Source organism: Sinocyclocheilus anshuiensis, unplaced genomic scaffold, assembly GCF_001515605.1.
Source record: "Sinocyclocheilus anshuiensis isolate Anshui unplaced genomic scaffold, SAMN03320099.WGS_v1.1 scaffold1224, whole genome shotgun sequence".
Classification (NCBI taxonomy): domain Eukaryota; kingdom Metazoa; phylum Chordata; class Actinopteri; order Cypriniformes; family Cyprinidae; genus Sinocyclocheilus; species Sinocyclocheilus anshuiensis.
The window spans coordinates 286,409-292,690 of record NW_015544204.1 but is presented as its reverse complement, the minus strand read 5'-3'; the positions used below and the strand labels follow the sequence as shown (position 1 = coordinate 292,690).

At 37.2% G+C, this 6,282-nt stretch overlaps 1 protein-coding gene across 1 annotated transcript in view; it reads right to left on the bottom strand.

Moving 5' to 3' along the window:
• LOC107696866 (bifunctional heparan sulfate N-deacetylase/N-sulfotransferase 2-like) overlaps positions 1-4,932 on the bottom strand; it is a 133,724-nt gene extending 128,792 nt beyond the window's left edge. Inside the window, exon 1 of the mRNA XM_016497403.1 lies at positions 4,785-4,932. The gene's annotated coding sequence lies outside the window, so the exon portion shown is untranslated. The remainder of the gene's footprint in view (positions 1-4,784) is intronic.
• Positions 4,933-6,282: the final 1,350 nt, after the last annotated feature.

Genomic DNA, 6,282 nt, shown 5'->3' with positions numbered 1-6,282 from the left:
AAGCCAAAATCGAAATAAAAAAAATTAAATTAGCTTAATAAAACAGTCACAGGCCTAAAGTGTAAGCAGACGTTTGAATGTTTACTTCTCTCCTCTATCATAATTAAGCAGGGCTTTCATGTTGCACGTGGTGAAGCTCCTCCGCACGAGCGCGATCTCGCTTCTGAATTGCAAATAGCAAAAATGCATCATAGACAAATGTTTAATATCACTGCATATAAAAACAGCTGGCGACTCTGGTGAGATAGAATTTGCAAGTTAATGTATATATAGCAAAACTAAATGTGTGTTTTCTTAATTTCTCTAGTACCGATAGCAGAACCGTTAACGTCAGAGCTTATCGATACTCCGGTCTTTCATAATTTAGCCCCGGGACCGATTAAATACCGGGTTTCGATACCCATCCCTACTCTCCATGTGCTGTGAGTTTAATGTGTATTTAATGTGGAAATGCAACAGGCACAATTCGCATAATTTCCAACATTTGTGTGGACAGATAATTACATTGAATCATGCAACTGTGTTTTTGAGAGGTGTGCAAACAAATGAACAAAATGCATGTAACCTAAAAATCAGCCTTTGTCAAAAGGTCTGATCAAGCTAACAAATCCATGTTTATAGTTTAACTACAAATAATAGCTATGTATATCCAAAATAATCCTTAATAGACTTCAGCATTATCACTTATCTTAGTACACGCTTGTGAAAAGAGCCGCAAACTCCCACTGTTAAATTACATAACCATTCATAATTCATCATCCACTAGATAAAAAAAAAGAAGAAAAGATTGCTCTCTTCAATGCCATAACCTGTGAAGATAACACAAAGCTAATTGAAGCCCCACAGGCTTGCAGATGAAGGACGCTTTACGCTTTATATCTCTGCTGGGCTGGCAATCAGCTCAGAACTGATCTGATATTAAACTAGCATGGCATTAATACTTGCACCTCTTGACCCCTGCATTGCAACGATCCCTGCAGCATCCCTTTTTATTAATAACAAGAGCTATTTAGGCTCAGCATACTGATCTGTTGTTAAAGACCAGAGGAAGACTGGATGACCGTCCGGTTGCCTCTGCCTCTTGACTCAGTGAAGTGAGGGCAAAAAGAGGCTCTGCATGGGTACATGAAGCAGATTATTTACCGCTCTGGGCTCGTTCTCATGGCTTCAGACAGCGCACCTGATCAAAGCTACAACAACAGTCTTTCAAACATACTAAACTGACAACTGGAGACTGTGAGTATTTGTCTTGTTGAAAAAAAAAAAAATCTCTACACTGAAAAATATTTGGTGTAGAAAATGTTTCACTTAAAAATTGCCAGTAAATTTCTCAAAGAATCACAAAGAAACTGCAACCAACATATTAGACATGAAATTTTTCAAACTGTGCTTAACCCTGGGTGAAGGTAAACACACTTGTAATTTAGAAGCGCTTTTTATGTTATGTTACGGATAGATGATTAGCAACCAACAGCCAATCGTGTGCCTTGGTCAGTCACTGAAACACTGCTAAACATATAAGCAGTCATCTTAAGAGTTTGAGGGGAAAATGTCAAATGGTCATGGAAAACATGTACATTTGTGTTAAATGGAAACGGTTTCATTCTTACCTTTATAGTTCGAAAAGTCCATTATGGAAAACGTGATAGTACAGTTGGCAATATATAATATGCATACGCGCAACACTAGAGCCTTTATGCAAACATGTACTGCTTCTGTCAATTCAATGGCACTGACACTGTGGATATGCAAATTAGAACGTTAACCTGGGGTTTAGTAACTTATGAATGTCCAGGATTATGTTAACCCTGAGTATGAGCAGCATGAAACATGAAACAAGATAACCCGATATTCTGTTTAGTCAGTGTTTAGAATGACCCAGGGCTAACTATTTCAAGTGGAAAATTCCTTTTGTTTTATTTACAACTTTGAACAATCATTTTTACAGTGTACTGGACTGGAGTATACAGCGGCCTCAGTCATTTTCATTCCAACACTGAAATACTTCTTTTAACACTTACAGTCAGTTCTTCAGGAAAAAAATACAAAATACAGGATTCATATTATTACTGGTGTTATTGCTATTATTACTTCTGCTGTCTTCATGACGATTGGTTTGAAGAACTCTTCATCTCCTCAAGCATTCTTGGAGTGCTTCCTTCATTGCATGGCTCGATCAAGCTGCAGAATTCCCTCCTTGTCGACATCCCTCTCTGATTTCCCAGAGCTGCACAGGACCTGACTCAGCTCCCTGAAGATTAAACGGACTGAAAAAAAATCAGATCCCCTATATTCTGTTCTTCAGTGGAAAGTGACAGTAGACTCAGTGGACTGCACTGCAGCAAAAAAGCACTTTCGCATTATCTACGCAAAAAAGGGTGCATTTCTTGGACACAACAAGGCTTTTAACGAGCACTAACATTACAAAAACGTTCATGTGATTACAAAGTTACAGACCTAGGCTGCAAGTTCAGTTAAACAGTCTTTCCAAAGATCATTCTGAACTAGTGAGCGAGTAATATTATATGCATGCAATTAAGATACAGGAGTGAAATTAATACCAGCTTTAGGGAGATGAGGCTAAAGAAAGGAGCCTGGTCATTTGAAGTCATTAATCTAATGGGATTCTGGGTTCTTCTCTGGCTCTATTGAAACATAATCCAAGTCTTGTCCCACTTTCCATTACACCCATAAAAAAAAAGTCTCAGCATAAGAGCCACCCCAGGCCCAACAGTCATTTGCAAATTATCTCAGACATTTATAATGTTCTTGGGACAGAACCAAACTCATCTTCAACTCACAATTCAATGCTAATTGGGTCATGGATGTGGGGACTCAGCGAGCTGAGTTATGGGTGATATTGTGGCATATATTTGTCCTGTTTTTAAACTTTTACACCACAGTCTGCACGAGAAACAGAAAGAGAAAAGGGGACAAACAAAAGCTCAAGAGACTCAAGTTTAAAATCAAGATTTTTACATCCATTATCAAACTACTTGATCTGTGAGTCTTAAAAAAGGCCTCACGATGGAGAAAAACATTGTATGATCATTCATAAAAATCTCTCCAAGTTCTGTGTGGACAAAAAATGACAAGCCAAAGATTGTGTTAAGTTTGAAAGCAATTTGACAATCCAAGTATCACTGAATCACAAGTCACTGAGATAAATTTGATATCAATCCAATCTCAATAATCTTTAAAAAAAATAACTGAGATTAAGAATGGAAACTTATATAGTATCATTTAACATCCTTTCCTTATAATTCAATATTCAACAAGCATAACGCATGATACAGAAATCATAAATTTTACCCAATACAAACAAAAGCTCAAGAGACACTATGGTTGTAAAAAGCTTGACTAGCCAACATGATCTATGAGTCTTCCATCCAAAATTGCCTAAGGATAAAGAAAATAATTTTAGGATCATTCATAAAAATGTCTCCAAATTCCTTGTAGGCAAAAAAGGACAAGCCAAGGAGCATGCTAAGCTTAAAAGCTACTTGAGTATCTCTGAATCACGTAAGTTACTGATACACTTAATTTGTTATCCAACTTTTGATCATTAAACATATATAAAAATGCTAACTATTATTTGAAAATCGTTTCCTTATTCAATATTACGAGAGCAGAATACATGATACAGACGTGTTATATACGCAACACAAATGTACAAGGGTTATACTGACATGTTATACATCTAAAATGGTTTTAAACAAATTGTTGTTGCAAATTCTTGCGTAATTAGCATGCACAGCATTAGAGAAACATGAAATATTTTTGCACTTTTAAAATATCCTAGAAAGGTTATTAAAATAGTGGAAAACACATTAGATATACACACTCCCTTAAACGTTTACATAAATTTTAAACTAAATCTTAGTAATAAAAATGGACACGTTATGCGTTAACAACCCACAAATACAGAGGCATCTTTTCTTAACGCAAGATCCAAATATGATCAAAAATACCCAAACAACCCGTCATGCAGGCAAATTACTAAAAACACCCAAACAGTTCAAAGTACTACGAATCCAAGAGCATATTCTGTTAACGCTCAGCTAGAGCAACTCGCACTGAATTATCATTTTAAAGAGATTTTCAAAAACAACACAGCTGTGCAACTGCAGGCTGACACGAGATACTCTCGCCTCACCTTAAACGAGAACAGAGCATTGAATGAAGCCCATGTAAAATTCATTACAGCCCAAAACGAGTCTCTATGGCATGAGCTGGCAGAGCAGCTCGGATTTTCTATGGACTGCGTAAAGGTGCCAATGCAGACTCAATCTGCCCACGAAGTTACAGAAACACATGCATTTAAATACAACACAAATCCTGCTTTGCTTTTGTCCCAGCTGCTCTGAAACTCAAACTTACACACGCTCTGACACTGTTACTGCACATTAAGACTGTGTAAAGAGCAGGAAAGCGGTGATTTGTGTATGTGTTTAGTCACTAATATTACCTAAACACTTTCTGGATGTGTATATGGAAATCAGTGACTATTCAAAACTTCCACTAAACTGCAAATCTCAACAGTCCCTTCTGCGGCTAGACGCAGCCTTTACACAAACAGCCGAGCTCGGAGAGAGGGAAATGTCACGGGTTTTTTTTTTTAATACAGCAGCGTAAACTAAAATGGGTTTCAAATTAAAACATGTTGAGAAGTCGCTCCTCTGATTTTCTTCAGAACGAGGTTAGCGCGGCTAGCCGTAGCATTTCTTCAGTTCCGAAGAGGCAAGACCGCGGTTATTTTGAAGAAAACACAAACCATGACTCACCGATATAGTTTTCTTTGATACAGCTATCCGTAAGGGATCCTCAAAGGTTTAATAAGTTTAAAAATGAGAGGTGAACTCAAACGCTCGTTAACAGCATCACTCTCTGAGCCGCCATCTTCACTCGGCTATGATGCTGCTTGTTGGCTCTAGACGCTCTACCTACCGAAAACTCTGGAACAAACCAAATCAGTCCGCCCGATGGGGGGAAACCTCCCGCTGCTCACAATTTCACATGACACTGTCTGAAAGCATTTTAAAAGGTGAAGCTTAAGGTGGATGTGTTGAAGTCGTTTAACTGAAAATTTGGAGTTATTAGAACAAAATAGATGTTAAAATACTATAAGGGATACATTTGTTGAATTAAAACCCCCGCAACTGTGGTCAATTTCGAAAGACTTGTTTCCAAGAGTGCACCTCCGAGCGGATTTTTTTTTTTTTTAATTTTCAGGTAGGGGCCCAAACAAGGACCGGTGTGAGAGTATCGTGCATTATCTTTCTTGACACATTTGTTTTTAAAGCACAAACTACCTGAAGTGATTTGAGTAAACTGCTTACCATAAGCTTAAATGTATAGTGTAGCATTAACACATAAATCATGTGCAAGTGTCATTTGGCACCTAAACGAACTGCGTGATTGAATAAGCAAGGAATGTCAGTTTTGTGATGTCAGTTCCTCATGTAAACCTACCGGAATCCCCGATAGACCACGTTTCAGCAGTTTCGATATTTAACCTTCTAGCGCCCCCAGGCGACGAAAACCCCCTCGGTACAACGTTGATTCTCTCCAAGTCGAGGTCATTTCTGACACTTCTTGTGAATTTGATCAGATCCGTTCATCCCACTACCGATATAAACTACCGTTCAAACCTTTGGGGTCAGTAAGAGAAAGGAATGAATACTTTTATTTAGCAAGGATACATTAATCAAAAATGACATTAAAGACAACTTTACAAAATATTTGTATTTTAAATGTATTATAAAAAAAAAATCAGAAAACTATTAAGCAGCACAGCTGTTTTCAAGAATGTGCACCAAATCAGCATATGTGACCCTGGACCACAAAACCAGTCATAAGGGTCAATTTTTTGAAATTGAGATTTATACATAATCTGAAATATGAATAAATAAGCTTTCCATTGATGCATGGTTTGTTAGGATAGGACATTATTTGGTCGAGATACTATTTGAAAATCTGGAATCTGAGGGTGCAAAAAAAAAATCTAAATATTGAGAAAATCGCCTTTAAAGTTGTCCAGATGAAGTTCTTAGCAATGCATATTACCAATCAAAAATTAAGTTTTGATATATTTACGGTAGGAAATTTACAAAATATCTTTATGGAACATGATTTTTACTTAATGTCCTAATGATTTTTGACATAAAAGAAAAATCAATAATTTTGACCCATACAATGTATTTTTGGCTATTGCTACAAACATACCCCAGCGACTCAAGACTGCTTTTGTGCTCCAGGGTCACATATTAGAATGATTTCTTA